The following is a 16,107-nucleotide window of genomic DNA, read 5'->3' on the forward strand; positions in this document are numbered from 1 at the left end:
TAATATAATAAATCTATAAGAAAAAACCTGTAACAAAGAATATGAAAGGAATTCGATAGTGAAATAAAAACCCTCAATATTAATTGAAGTGTAAAATTCAAGTTACCCCAGTACCCAGTTCTGATTCCTGATTTTTGTTTTTATACACGGAAGTTTGAGTTCAAGACCTGTGGTACAAGAGATTCTACTGGCCTACCTACATTAACTATTTGCAATTTCTCCGGAAAAAATCCCGTTCCAAATATTTTCACACGAAAATATTATATTATATCCATTGCCTTTAACTTTAAACACAGCACTAGCACGAATGCTAAACCACTAACAGCTAAACAAATATTAAATTCTCGAATCGCTACAACACGCATTCAATTCCCTGCGCCAATCTTCTATTGTGGTTCCTTACTGCTTGACACAGACTTCATATTCCCTGCGATGCGCGAGGTTCTATAAGTTGGAATCATTGCGGTTTTTTTAAATATATTTTACATTCAGACATCTTTTATCATTATATCATTATTAATCTAGAAAGGGGGTTGATGCAACTTAAATTACCTAATATATGTGTACGTATATATATAATTTATTTCTGATAGTTTTCCCTTTTAAAAATTATTCATTTCTGTGAAAGAAATACTCTCACTGGTTTTGAAGGCTACAAAGGAAGTAATCACGCATTTTAAAATACAAAAATGAATAAAAGTAAGAATATAAATAGTTTAATTACTTCATTAATCGATTTATTAAATTGTTATTTGACGTCGCTTTTCTGCCACTTTTGGCTAATCACTACGAGTGATGATATGAAATTGATGAAGGGACATTTACAAAGAGAGCACCCATGCCCAGCTCGGTATTCGAACCCTGGAGCTCTGACGTCGTAGGGAGCTGTGGCAACCACTCCGCCACAGAGGTCGGTGTAATTTCTTGAATTTCTAGTTAAAATTTTAATTTATTTAATTACCGTCATCTTCAATATTAAAGCTTTTTTTTCCTACGACAATATCTGTTGAAATAGCAGATATCAGGAAGACAGAAGCAAATGTAAAATGAGAATTAACATAGAATTGGTTCGCAAATGTTGTTCACATTTCCCTGTTTCTCGCGCACTTTCAGAGGTATTTTCTCTACTTTCCTTTTCAGTACGTAATTTGCGAACCCAGAATTCTGTTTCCTGAGAAATTTCCCTGTCGTAAACAACACAGCTCCTACGATACAAAGGCCACCGGGGAAGAATGGCAGAAGAGGGTGCCAGCCGAGGGAACGGCAAAGGCTCTGGGGTGGAGAGTGCGACCGATGGACTCTCTCCAGAAGGAGCTTACCCTTGCCACGGAATAACCCCGCCTGAGAAGCAGTGTTTCCTTCCCCTCCCGTCAAAGGATTTAAAGGGAGCCGGTGGAATCTCACCCTGACGTCACCAGATTCCACCAGCTGGAGAAAGTGGCTGAAAGCCTCTCGGACATTCAGCGGCAAACGTTTGAAAAACAGTCGCGCACTGGAAGTAAAGAAATATGCGAATCAAAGATTAGTTCGGAAGAATATTGCGAAGAAATAAAAAAAAAAACTTTTTTTAAAATTATAGTCGGGTCATCTCCGATTACCTAGGTGACCCAGAGTATACGCCGCTGCCTGACCCCCTCCCCGGAGTATTGTTACAAGCGAGCGCCCCTGAGGAACTGGATAACAGAAGTAGCAAATTCCTAAATTAGGGGGAAGGGGAGGGGGAGACAATTTAAGTTCCACTTTATTTGAAGAGAGCAAACTGCCATTCGTAATCTGCTTAGGGATCTGTCAGTCACGTACTTCCTGTTCTTGCTGTTAGCAGAAACTTGAGTCCAGGTTCATTGAACGAGTGTAAAAATATTTTCACAAAATTTCTTCAGAATCAAAAATAAGTTAGAAAAATATAGTCTCATTTTTTAGGGCGCGACTGGAGGGGGGGGGGCAAAAAACCATATTGTCCCCCCCCCCTGCCTCATCCGGTTCCGACGTTACTCACCTTACGGCACCGGCGCCTCAAGAGAAAGGTAGATTTCGTCTGCTTACAATAAAGTGTAAGGTGAATGGTTATATTTTGGAAAGGACAGAAATCAATGATCGATCATAAGTTAACTTTCGTCTTTTGGAACACATATTTAAAAAATATTGTATGTAATACCTCGTATCATGTACTAGGTTTAATTATAACAAATACAAAATACATCAACAATATAGAGGAAATAATTATATTATTTAATTATAAAATATTAATAATTAAATGTTAATAGTTTCGTTACAAGCATATAGAAATATGCCTGTATAAAATTAGATCCTTTTTATTAGTGCTGTATATTCCAAAAGGTTCTTACGTTAATTATACTGTATTATTAAACTTATAAAAAAAATCGTCATACAGATAGCCTAATACATATAAAATTGCTAGAAAAAATTTAGTATAATCCTAGAAGAGAAACCCACGAGCAAATTTTATTGTACAAAATTACCAATGGATCAACGGAAAAGCAGGAAATTTTAAAGTTATTGAAATTCAATGTGAACAAAAATAGGTTACGTACTTACGCAAAAATAGGTTTGCTTTTAAACTTGCTTCGCTTTTGCAGTAAATTGTACATTAGTCAGGTCAATTGGTAAATGTATTGTAATATACAAAAGACAGTGTGACACTGTGTAACCGATTTTCATTCTGTACAAGTACAAAGGGGGGGGGGGCGCTGTTTTGCTTATCGCACCCCTTGTTCACGAATCCTGAAACCGACAGCAGGGTGGGCCAATAGTTTGGAACCACTCCTTGGAAAAATAAATGGGTTGTTACAAACAAATCTATTATCCCAAAACATGATGAGGGTGGCCATCCATCCAGGCCATGGAAAATGAAAATGAAACCCAAAATTATATATTTCACACATATAATTTCATTTCAGTCACATTAATTATGTTAATAATTGCCAGGCTATTGCAGAAAAATGATAACTTCAAACTGAAGCATTGTTTCTTGAAGAGACAATATTATTACGGGGGAAACCACCTCCTTTGCCCTCCTGAAAAAAAAATACCCTGCTTGTCCCGCACTGGAAGAAATCCTGCAGATGTCCATGATCCAAGCCATGCTAACAATTGATTCTCATTTGCCAAAAAATGGTAAGTAAATACCATTCAAAATTAGAATATACGAACTTCTTAATTATCAAAACAACATTAATATTTTAAAGGAATTATTAACTTGTTAAACAATTATCGGCATTTCTTTGCTCAAAAATTCTCCGATTCTTGAGCGGTAGGTGCAAAAGCAGCATGAACATCCGCGCCATCTCTTACGGAAACCGTGAACTATGTCGAAGCTTGTGATGTGTATGGTGGTGCCATCTACAGTAAACGTTCAGTGCTTACGTTCGGTTATCTATTCTCTTGATATCGCAGGGTAATAATCCGTTGCGCAACAGCCCATGAAGGATCTAGGCGTACCTACCGAGCAGGGTAAACTAGCAGCAAATGGAAAAATCTCCCGTGACCTTCGTTAAATAAAGAATTTAGTCATTGTAGTGGAAAGACTAAAATAAAATTATTTCAAGGAACAAAGCCTGTCGCATAAGGCAAAATAAATATGTGCAAAACAGTTTCATAGCACTGTAGACTCGTAATAATGAATTTATGGGAAGATAAATGGATATCCAGAATTGGATGAGCTTTAGATATACATTTTCGGAAAAGATCTGGCAGCGTATTGGATATCCAGAATTGGGTGAGTTTTAGATATCCAGTTTTGGACAAGACCTAGCCATAGGCATGCGCAGACCTCCTGATTACGGGGGACAAAAAACTGGATTAAAGTTCAGTTAGGGAAAGAAAACCCTTATTCCATCTCACTGTCTCATTGTATTCATGGAGAAGGAGAAGAATTCCAACTTCCGTGGCACCAATGTTCTCTACGCCCCATTATTTCGCCTTTCTTTGGTTCGGAGACTAATTCACACATAAACATGCCTTCGTATAACAATAACCTGTGGCTCTTCAGCCCTGGAAGGGCCTTGGCCTATCTCCCGACTGCCAGTCTCCCTCCCACAATCCTACATAGAGGTGTGGGGTAGTCAACCGGTAATGGGGTGCACGTCAGCACGTCGAGTCGAACCCTCAGAAGTTACAGGAGATTTCCCAGACCGGGTCGGGTTACTCTAATCAGTCCTATCTCCAAAATGTCTTCACAATATTCAAAACGAGTCCGTGTCGCTTGCGCCGAGACTTCTTATCGGTTCATTTCCGCCGCGACATATGTCAAGACCTTCCTTGGTGGGTTTTCCCACAATCCGGAGTGTCATTACCGCCGCGCGTACATGTGTTTATGACGTTGCCCAGCTCGAGCTGTGTTTATCTTCGATTGAAAAGGAAGGTGATTGGTAAATGAATGTAAGATGAAAGTATATATGAGGGATATATATTGGGAAATTAGTATTTATGTAAAACTGAGACTTGAGAGAGACAAGATGGCAGAGAATATGGAAATGATAGAAACAACGCGTGGAATGCCTTAGAGCATTTGCATACCTACAACAATTCAAATAACGTTTGCATTGTTGTTGTGCAAGTGTATCGAAATATTGTGTTTATATATACTAGCTATTACTTATATAATGTTTGCAAAAAATTGCACTGTATTTATAATGTTTTTGACGATTTTATGTAGTGTATAATAATTAAGTGTAATAGACTGGCACATTTATGTTGCTTCCAAAGTGTACATTTACGTAGTACTTGTAGAATGCTTTCAATATTTTAACAATACTGTATTTACAATGGTTTTTCTTACGATTAACGATAAATGATTAACAGTTAATAGGCTGATACTGATTTATGTATTTTCTGTTGTGGAATAAAATTGGTACAAGTAATCCTGTGTAACGTCTTTTGAAATAAGTAAAGAAAAGTCATATTTGACTCTCTGGATAGGTTTATCTCAGCGTAAACACAGCTGTGCATCGTCATAAACACACGTTTGATTTTATGTTTTAAGTCCACTTTGTGCACTATGCACCATGTGCCCAAAAACACACGTGCGCGCGGCGATGATGACACTCTGGATTGTGGGAAACCAGCGGAGGAAGTTCTTGACATATGTCACGGCGGAAATGAACCGATAAGAAGCCTCGGCGCAAATGACTTGGCGGAAACGACAGGACACCATTCAAAACAACTACACATAACTTTTCGTTTCCAATACATGGGCAATTTATTCTGCAGACACGTAGGGGTAACACAACTAATGAATATAGTATGTGGGGAGTGTTAATAACAAGAAATTTGCTAGGGAACGAACTTGGATAGTTCAACTACCTCCCGCTCTGTAGTTGCCTGGAAATTTGGTTGACTTGAAAATAATTATTTTATCCTTGAGAGCATAATATGGACCATATTAGTGTGACGTCATAAGTCAAAACAAATCCACCACGTGCTTTTCTTCTATTTCGAACCGTTGAATTTTCCATCGGAAGAGTTAGCTTTAACAATTGTGACAGCAGTTATGAAGCAAAATTGTGATGCGTATCCTACATCAATGTAAAGATGAGAATTCGGATAAAGCGTTTCTATATAACATATACCTTACAGATGAGAATAGGTGAAAAACACGTTTTAACTTTGTTTAGACTCAACACGTGGTCCGTCGTCTGCTGGGACGTCACCACTAATACGATCCTTTGAGTATAACGGTGATAAGGATTCATCTACACTAAATATCTAAGTGAGAGTATTATGGGGGCAACTGCTCCTACTTGCTCCCCCCTCCCCCCGTGGGTACGCCTATGGACCTAGGTCTGTATTGGATATCCAGTTTTGGACAAGATCTAGCTCTCTCTGTATTGAATATCCAGAATTGGATAAATTTTAGGTATCCACTTTCGGAAAAGATCTGGCAACGTATTGGATATTCAGAATTGGAAAGGGTGTTTTCTTGTTTGTTTTTGGGGGGGCTACGTATTGGATATCTGGCATTGGTTGTATGAGACATCCAGTTCTGGATATCCAGAATTTTATATCCAAACTAGCTATCTAATGGATGTCAAATGGATATTTGTGCTCATACGTATGTGTCTACCCGTGGTAAAATCAATACAAGAAATCGAGCAGATGGAGAATGGACTTTTTCATTTTGAAAAAGTTATTCCGACACCGGGAATCGAACCCGGGCCTCCTGGGTGAGAGCCAGGTATCCTAGCCACAAGTTACAACTGTCCCCAGCGTGGAGCAGTTTGTTGCAATAATTAAATAAAATAACTTTACAAATGTCACTTAACACATGAGTATATTAACCAATTTCTACAGTTATTCGTTATTCTAAGGAATAACAAAACAAAATAACATCAACAACATTGAATAAAGTATGTACAACAGGATTTTCTTCATTCTTTTCGGATTATGCACAAAAGAAAATAACAAAATATGATTCCAAAAATGTATTTGAATTAAAGAACTGTTGCAATAGCGTCCTCCTCCGGTTGAGAACCTTGACATCATACTTAAATGCAGAAAATATATTCTTCAAACGTAACATCTTCAATGTATTACCTTCACTTCTTCTTCTACTACTTCTTTGGCAGCAATCTCATTACTATTACTATTTCATAACCATCATATGTCCATTTAAAAGGGTTTTATTCTTCACGAGCACACTTCTTCCCTTTCAAGCTATATATGCAATTGAAGCCCTTCCAGAGGCGAGGCGTTCGGTCATCGAGAGATGCGGCGATGACCAAGCGATATATTAAAAATATTGAATTTTATAAATTTTAGAGAAGAACTAAAAAAAAAGAATCCAGGATATTCGCATATTTGTGCGAAATAAGCCAAGCGACAGCATGAAACAGCTCGAAATACGCAAGATTTTACTTTACAAAGTTCTCAACCTCAAGTCACCTTCCTATCTCCTCTCTCGCTTCCAATTTCTTCACGAATTTCACGATCGCGACACCAGATCACGCAGCTCCTCATCTCTCTCTATCCCCGTCCACAGATCAAACTTCTTCTCCAACTCTTTCTTCGTATCGGCTGTAAGACTATGGAATCAGTTGCCAGAAAGCACTAGAACAGTAAGCTCCGTCGCTTCCTTTAGCAGACGTGTTCGCCACTCTCTTCAGAATTCTCGTTAGATCTTCCCCTGTCAAGCAGACCTGTCAAATTAATGCAAGTGCATTAATTCTTAAAATACTTTGTAATTACTTCTATACAATTTTAAATTTTGCATTCCAATATCGTATTTTGTGTATTATATATTTTGTATTTTGTGTGTTATATTCAGGGCGTTAAGACTTGTGTGTATGAGTATAATGTGTGTGTGTGGACTTATGTGAAACGACTTAATGTACTTTGTGTATAATATAATAATGTATAATTTTATGTGTATGGTTGAGTGGAAGAAAAGGCTTTGTACGGCCTTAACTCCGCCATTTAAAACAAGGCGTTAATAAATAAATACATAAATAAAGTTTAGCGCATCCAAATGAGAGCCCGGTACTACCCCTCGCAGCGAACCCTCCCGCCAAGTTTCCTATTGAAGGCAATGGTGTTGGACGGCTCAGCTCATCGCAGAATGGTGCGAATCTCTCTGGTCTCTGCCGGTGCCGAGAACAGTTGAACGCTTCCAAAGAGGCAGACCCTACGACATGGTCCAACAACCTCTACTCCCCCACCCTTACCCCCACTCTTGATGGTCTGGGTCATAACAAGCCTTTTTTCAGGCCCCATCCCCATGTTTACAGCCACATGGCAGGGTTTCTCTTGAGTCATCAAGATTCTTCCGAGTGCTCAGTGGCGTGCTCTAGGAGGGGTTGGTGAGGATCATAATCCCTGCTTAGGCTCAATATAAAAATAAGATCGTCAAAGGTAGAAAAAGATAGCAAAATGAGGAATGATTACTACAAAAAAGTACACGTAATCCTTCCTTTCAAAAATCCTGGGCACGCCACTGCGAATGTCTGCCATTTCCACTTGTTAAGAGGAAAAATATATATATTTATTTAATAATTCTCATCGTATGGGATACAATTATGTATTTTGTAGTCGTAAGATCTGTGGCATGAGCTTTTACATTGAATTGGCAATGACCTTGGCGTTTATCGCCGAGAAATATTGTCCCCCCCGTTGAAAGATCGACCCTGACGTTTGGCAAATCTTGCGATGACTAAGTGAAGATGTCACACTTCGCCACTGAGCCCTACGGTAAAAATGTAAACCATATTACATTCATTTTTCTACATTACATATATTCCTTCTTATCATTCTTACAGAGAGACACTTTGTATATTTTCTTCTGGCCCCTTTCCTCTTTATTCGTATCAACACTTGTATTTGGTCCATTGAAATACGTCAGACAGATAAGATATTGGCATGTGAGAGGAAAAGCCAAACATAAGTTTTTTTTAAAAAAAGACAATATCATGATCAACAGTAAATAAATGAACAGATATAATAAATCAGTGACGCGTGGTGACGTCGACACTTGGGGTAGCAATCAGTGGCGTGCCCAAGGGGGGTTGATGGGGTCAACACCCTCATCTTTAAGGCCCAGTATTCCTAAGAAAAAGAACGTCAAAGGCGGGAAAAGATTGTAAATTGAGTTATGACTACTAAAGAAGGTAGGATGTAACCCTCCTCTTTCGAAAATCAAAAAGAATATGATTCTACTACTAAGCCAGAAATCCCGGGTTCGAATCCCGGCCTGTCCACGGGTGTTCTTTGTCTGTGTTCCTTCATCAATTTTATCGTATCATCTTCGCGATTAGCCAAAAGTGGCATAAAAGTGAAGTAAAATAAACAAAATCAAACAATCAATCAATGATTTGATTTAATTTTTGTTACTTAGCGTCGCTTTTTGCCACATTTGATTAATCGCCGTGATGATACGATAAAATTGATGAAGAGACACACACAAAGAACACCCATGCCCTGGTCGGGGTTCGAACCCGGAACCCGTACTGTCGTAGCGCGCTGAGATATCACTCCCCCACGGATGTCTGCCGACAACAAAGAAGAGAGAAAGCGCTAACTATTCGGATACGTGGGTATCGATCGGTAAAGCAAACTGCGTTTTTCCTCAGTGGTATTCTTCAATTGGATTTTTGAAACACCATCTTTGTACATTACTAATGTTCTTTGAAAAACAAATCCATTGCTTGGTTTCCCTAATTCCTGCATCTCATGATGTCGTTACTGAAGGACCAGGGTTCGAGCCCTGGCGTGTGCATGAGTGTTTCTCTTGTATCCACCCTTCACCCATTTAATTGAATCTATGTTCATCGTCAAGGCAGAAATTAGGTAAAGTGATGGAAGAGCAACGTTAAAAAGATACAAATAATTTTTCCCCAGTGCATCTGCAGGGTACTGCAAAATCAGGAGTCCAGAGTTCTCTCCTCACTATTGTCCCTCATGACATCCATAAGCACATTAGCTACTTATCGCGATTAAATCTATACAGATAGAAAAAAGTGATGGGAGGTGGTAAAAATTCGACATATTAAAGGGGGATAAACTGGTAACAAAATACACTTTTTTGAAGTTTCTCTAATAATATTCTTTAGTTTCTTAAGTTCTGGGGTACATTTCTCATTCCAAATTATTTCATTATTCACTGCACAGTTAAACACATAGGAACAAGAATTGAGGACTAAAAGTGGTAAACGTTGTAAGTGCCAAAAGCGAAAGTCTTGGGAAATCGCATCGTTAAGCATATCAGTCTGTACGAAAGTTCATACTAGTGCCTTTTTACACGTCCTTTGAAATCCTTAGAAGGCTACCAGCCACTTTTCACGTTTACCAAATTATCAAGCATGGCACATTTCACAGTTTAACGTGGAAAACGGTGTTTGAATTCTTGTGGCCCTTACAGCGTTTACCAATTTCAGTCATCAATTTGTGCTAATCATGGGTTCGAATCCCGGCCTGGACATGGATGTTCATTGTGACATCCCTTCATCAATTTCGTCAAATCATCACTCATCCTCATTTTCGCGATAACCAAATGTGGCAGAAAAGCGAAGTAAAATAAACCAAACCAACAACAATAAGAACGCGTGTTCTCTTGCCCAAATAAATACATCCGTATTTATGACCGTTTAGCTAACCCGTTTTTCTTATTATTGGAGGCCAAGAGATTAGTATATTTAAATATTATCCCCTGAGTTCTTTAGAGCATTTACAAAGGAATCGAAGGGAAAACAATCCCCTATCTGTCCTATAGGAGATAGACTGGAGGACCTGAAAGCACGGGCTTTCAACCATTGGAGCGGGGGGCGACGGGGCAAGGGAGGTAGAGGCAGAAATCTTCCCTTTTCCTGTTGGCGGACGATTCTACCTGGAACTGGCCAGGAGGAGGAAGACCCAGCTAGTCCAGTCTTGCCGGCTGATCTCACCGAGGGACAAGAAGCGCGTGAAATAGATAAGTGTTGCATGTAAACTTTGGCTTCAACATATAAAAATTTAAACAATATTAGATTCATTTTCCTACATTACATATATTCCTTCTTATCATTCTTCCAGAGAGACACTTTTTATAATTAGAGACGTGAGATTGATTGATCTATCTCTGCTAGACTAGCTACTCCTCAGTTCACGTCACTGTAATAAAATCATGCTGTTTTGCACACGATAATAAGATATACAGGGTGGTCCAAAAGTGCGGAACGGGCCGAATAAAACCGAAATGCAAGCGGTTATTGAAATTTTGTATGCGTACATGTAGTTTGGGGATGGGGGGAAAACCTACCAAACCGCTTTTGAAATAGGGTCGCCATCTTGAAAGTCGCCATCTTGGGTGGATATCACTTTTTTTAAATGGGAATCTAGGCATGTGATACATGAAATTACACTAGAAAAAGCTCACCAACACGATGGTAGCATTCATTTTTGCAAGACTTTATTCATGGTCATGCTACAGGGTGTTAAAGAAGTGTTTTTAACGGTGTCTCTCATTGTTGCAGATGCACTAAGAAATAGAGCTCACACAAGCAGAACGCGTGAAAATCATCCTGATATGTGGGGAAAGAAGCTCGAAAGTCATCGCCAATGAGTTCAATCAGCGCCATCTAGAAAGAGCTCCCATTGTTAACAGCACTGTGCGGAAACTGATCGCTAAGTTCAGAGAGACTGGATCTGTTGCAAACAGGCCAAAATGAGGTAGGCCTAAGGTAGCCACAGATGAAGCGACATCAACAGCTGTGTTGGCGGCAGTTACGTTGAGTCCGCACCGTAGTACCCATAGTTATGCTGCTGTTACTGGTGTGAGTCGTGCTTCCATTATGAGGATTCTGAAAAGGCACAAATGGCATCTATACACGATCCAGTTGCTTCAACACCTGACCAGGGACGGCGCTACAGGGGGCTGGTTGGGGGGGGGCTGAAGCCCCCAAGACTGAGCTCAGCGCCTCTTGTAGCCCCCCAGATTTTTGTAGTACGGTAGATGCATTTCGACCAAAAATAAGAAAAACCAGAAGTTTCTTAATATAATATTTTCCATTATAAAATTTCCATTATGGCAAGGTCATTATAATGTTCAAGTGCATCTCTTACTTTATTAAAATCACAAGGTTAGTTTATTATGATGTGTTCTAAAATCGTTAGTTGGGGAGCTGTCTCGATCAAGAAGGGCCACACTTGCTACGATAGAAGGCCTGATACTCTGCTGTCTGAATGGTAGATGGATGTATTCAGTAGCTGTAAGATTGTTTCTTTTTGTTGGAGGTCATGGACGTCCGCAGGAGTTTTTCCAGGGAGGGGCAAGGAAGGTTTTTTTCGAGGGGGGCAAACGAAGGCAAAATTTCCCCAAAAATAGTGTTGTTCCCTAAAAAACATTGCTTAAATTTGAATTTATGGTGTTCATGAAATAATTAATACATATTATTGTGGCTAAAATGAAATTATATATGTGAAATACATATTTTTGGTTGACATTCATTTTCCAGGGGGGTGCACGCCCCCCCCCTTGCCCCCCCTTCCGGACGCCCATGTTGGAGGTTCAACACACACAGCTAAACATGTACAATTATTAGCCTCTGTAAATCGTATCACTATTTTTGGGAATAGGTCTAACTGGTGTGATAAATGATTCTTTATAAGTAGTAGAACGTTCAACATCTAAAGAACAGACAAGTTTATTTTCTGTTTGCTGGTTCCTTATTCCAGTTCCGAGTGTTGATGATATTGTCTCATCCGTTTCATCGTTATGTCTGTTCTTATATCTGCAAATATCCGAGAGCGAGAGAGAAATACGACGTTAAGGAATCAAAGAGTACACAAACTACCTAATTCTTAAATGTTAAGAATTAGAAAAATTAAAATTTGGCATCCCTTCCCCGTGGTCCAGTCGTAAGCGTAAGACTACTGCTTTTGAACCATCGGGTCCCAGGTTCGATCCCAAGTGAAGCATGTTTGTTAAGTGACTCTGATTCTACTGTAAGCTCTAGGTTTATTCCTGATAAGCATCTGGACACATAGACTTTAATAATACAAATCCGACCAACTAAACACTGCAATGCGGTACAACAAAAAACAGCACGCTTGGACAATTTTATTGCTCGTAGGTTAGAAAATAATTTCTGCAGTGTCGTCATAGTGGCCAATTTCGATTTCGTGCGGGAATCTTTCTTTGAAGCACATATAAAACTATTTATCCAGCCTTTATGCATAATATATTGTTGAATAAAATTATAATCTTCAGCAGTTACTTTCACTAATCATGTCTAAATGCCCGGTGAAAGAGTTTCAACTGTATTCTTTGTTTTTTATGTCAATATATTTGTCTAGGGGAGGTGAAGTTGCAGTGAAAATATATTTGTTCTTTGAGTGTGGCACATCTATTGTATGGCCTTCTTCGAGACCTGAAAGTAGTTTCTGATTATCTGCAGACAACTGCTTTTATCCTAGTTCATTCTCGCATAGAAAAAGCACATGAATTTCGGATAGATAATACTACCTCTGTCCCATAATTATAGTCCGGTGTGCCAAAATGGTAGTACAGAAATGGCAGACGAAGAGGCAGATGGAAAGCACAATTTGTACTGATCCTGGAGAAATAAAGTTGTATGACTCATTCCCGTGTTTCATGTTCTTCTTCTGTATACACCAATGTTACAGTCTGAATATCGGGCAATTATTATGAGACAACAAACAAACGTGTACCGGACAATAATTATGGGACAGAGGGAGTACTGTTTATCAGTACTATTCTCCAGAACTTCAGTGATCTGAAGTAACCTATTCTCCAGCGCTTCAGTGTTCTGAAGTAACCTATTCTCCAGAGTTCTGTATTCTGGAGCAACTTGTCTTGCAACCTATTCTCCAGAGCTTCAGTGATCTGAAGTAACCTATTCTCCAGCGCTTCAGTGTTCTGAAGTAACCTATTCTCCAGAGTTTCGGTTTTCTGGAGCAACTCGTCTTGCAACCTATTCTCATGTTGGGCCAAATTCGTGTGAAAAGCAGATAAAATTTGGTCAATATTTGGATTTACTGTATCCAAGTATGATTTTAGAGTAAATGGATTGAATTCTGGCTTGCATGCCTTACAGTAATAATCTTCTTTCGTAGAGCTGAAGATTAGCCAGTGAATAACTGTAAGACCCCCTACAATTTACATGTTCCCATTTCTTGCATGACGTGCATTCTATCATGCGAGTGTCAGAAAATTTGTCCTTACAACAGAGTAAATCCTCCATTTGCTTACCAGAATTGTCCTCTTCGTTGCTTACATCAGCAACATCACTGAGATCCGGTTGAAGACACACGCTACTTCGCAGCACGTAAGGCACTTCTCTTTTCTTCATTATAGCATTATCAGTTTAGTTCTAATCAACTTACAATTTTCGAATCCTGGCTCTAGGTCGCCAATTTATTGCAACTATCCCCAGTGTGGAGCAGTTTGTTGCAATAATTAAATAAATTAACTTTACAAATGTCACTTAACACATGCAATTTCTAGTCACCATAGTAACGAATAACAAAACAAAATAACGTCAACATTGACTAAAGTATGTACAACAGAATTTCCTTCATTCTTTTCGGAATATGCACAAAAGCAAATAACAAAATATGATTCCAGAAACGTCTTTGAATTAAAGAATTGGATACACTTTAGGTATCCACTTTCGGACGAGTTCTGGCAACGTATTGGATATTGAGAACTGGATGTATTTTTTGTGGTTGTTGTTGTTTTTTTTGGATGCTTGGGCTACATATTGGATATCTGGCATTGGTTGTATGAGACATCCAGTTCTGGATATCCAGAATTTTATTTCCAAAACTAGCTATCTAATGGATGTCAAATGGATATTCCATGGATATTTGTGCTAATGCGTATGGTCTTCTACCCGTGATAAAATCAATACAAAGAAATGAGCAGATGGAGAATGGACATCATTTTGAAAAAGTTATTCCGACACCGGGAATCGAACCCGGGCCTCCTGGGTGAGAGCCAGGTATCCTAGCCACTAGACCATGCCGGATGTGAATAAATCAGTGCTACATTTGTCACAGTTGCAGTGAAGTTTGATTACATTTTTTCCATCCCCCGCACCACATTCTTCATATCACTCCATAAAGTGAACTTAAAATTTTTACCTTTAAACTCTGCCTTTCTTACATGTACTGGTAGGGTAGATCGGGGCAAGTTGAGACGGAGGCAAGTTGATACATTGCCATTTACGAGGAAACGCGCATGCGCTGGGTAATGTCCGTTGAAAAGAAGACGCCGTTCACCAGTCCCTATTGTCTGAACGTGTGCATGGCTAACAAACTATTTTGTGGGTGAAGTTATACGACCAAGTGTATTTTTCAGGGTGTAAAGTAAATTTTTTGGATGTTGTTTGAAGTCTCCTGGTGGGTTTACATGAACTGTGAATTATTTTGTCTTGGTGGATGTGTGTTCTGCCACTAAAAGGTAAGAAAACTCGGTTATTGTTGTTTGTTTTTCTGTTGTCTGTAGTACGTTATAGTTCGTTAATCGAAATGGCGCCTGTTGGGGAAAGTTGATACGGCTGAATTGGGGCGGGTTGATACGGCGTATCAACTTACAACAGTTGCTTCTAAATTTTCTTTTTGTTTGTTTGTTTACAGAAAATGGTCCGGCATTCGAGGAAAAATACCAATTGAAACATTTAAGAAAGCTTACGCCGATGTTAAGAATGGTACCTTGTCATTGAAAGAAGTCGCAAAGACATATGGGATCGACAAAATGACTCTTATGAGGTAAACCAAAGTGAGGATACCAAAATACGAATGGGTTACTCCAAACATCGTCAGGTCTTCATTGAAGATTTAGAACTGCAACTAAAGGAATACATTGTCCACTGTTTAAGGATCTACTATGGTTTGACGCCTAAAAACATCAGAGAGTTCGCATGTGAATTAGCAGTAGCTAACAAGGTGAGAATTCCTGACACTTGGATAAATAATAAAATTGCCTCGAAAGAATGGTTTACTGCATACATGAAAAGGCATCCTAGACTGTCTCTTAGAGAGCCTGAAGGCACGAGTCTAAGCCGTGGAACTAGCTTTAACCGACACAACGTAGCATATTTTTCAATAACTTGAAATTGTTCTGGAGAAGTACAAATTTGAGAGCACAGATATTTGGAACACCGATGAAACAGGTATTCACACTGTTCAGCGGCCTGGGAAAATCGTTGCAGAAAAGGGTGCCGTGCTCCCAATGTTCATATTTCCAAGGGTCTATTTTAAAGATCACTTTATTCAGAGCGGACCCCGTGGTTGTATTGGAACTTCATATCCCACAGGATATGAAACACTTTCAGAGCCACGTGAAGACAAGTAAAGATCACCCATGTCTTTTCATACTGGACAATCATGATTCTCATTCGTCGATTGAAGTCTTGAATTTCTGCAAGGACAACGGGATCATTATGTTGTCATTTCCGCCTCATACTTCCCACAAACACCAACCCCTGGACAGATCGATTTATGGACCTTTTAAGAAATTTTATTTTGCAGCAATTGACAGTTGGATGACCAGCAAGCCAGGGAAGACTTTTACTATATACGACATACCAGGAGTCGTTAGTAGTTCACTACCCAATGCGCTAACACCAAAACATATTATATCAGGCTTTCAATCCAGAT

The 16,107-nt window shown here is 39.2% G+C and overlaps 1 non-coding gene across 1 annotated transcript; it reads right to left on the reverse strand.

Moving 5' to 3' along the window:
- Positions 1 to 14,402: 14,402 nt before the first annotated feature.
- Positions 14,403 to 14,474, reverse strand: TRNAE-CUC (transfer RNA glutamic acid (anticodon CUC)). The gene has a single exon. It is a non-coding gene; the product is annotated as a tRNA-Glu (tRNA).
- Between the last annotated feature and the right edge of the window lie 1,633 nt (positions 14,475 to 16,107).

The sequence above is a fragment of the Lepisma saccharinum genome, chromosome 2 (genome assembly GCF_977018435.1).
Source record: "Lepisma saccharinum chromosome 2, izLepSacc3.1, whole genome shotgun sequence".
Classification (NCBI taxonomy): domain Eukaryota; kingdom Metazoa; phylum Arthropoda; class Insecta; order Zygentoma; family Lepismatidae; genus Lepisma; species Lepisma saccharinum.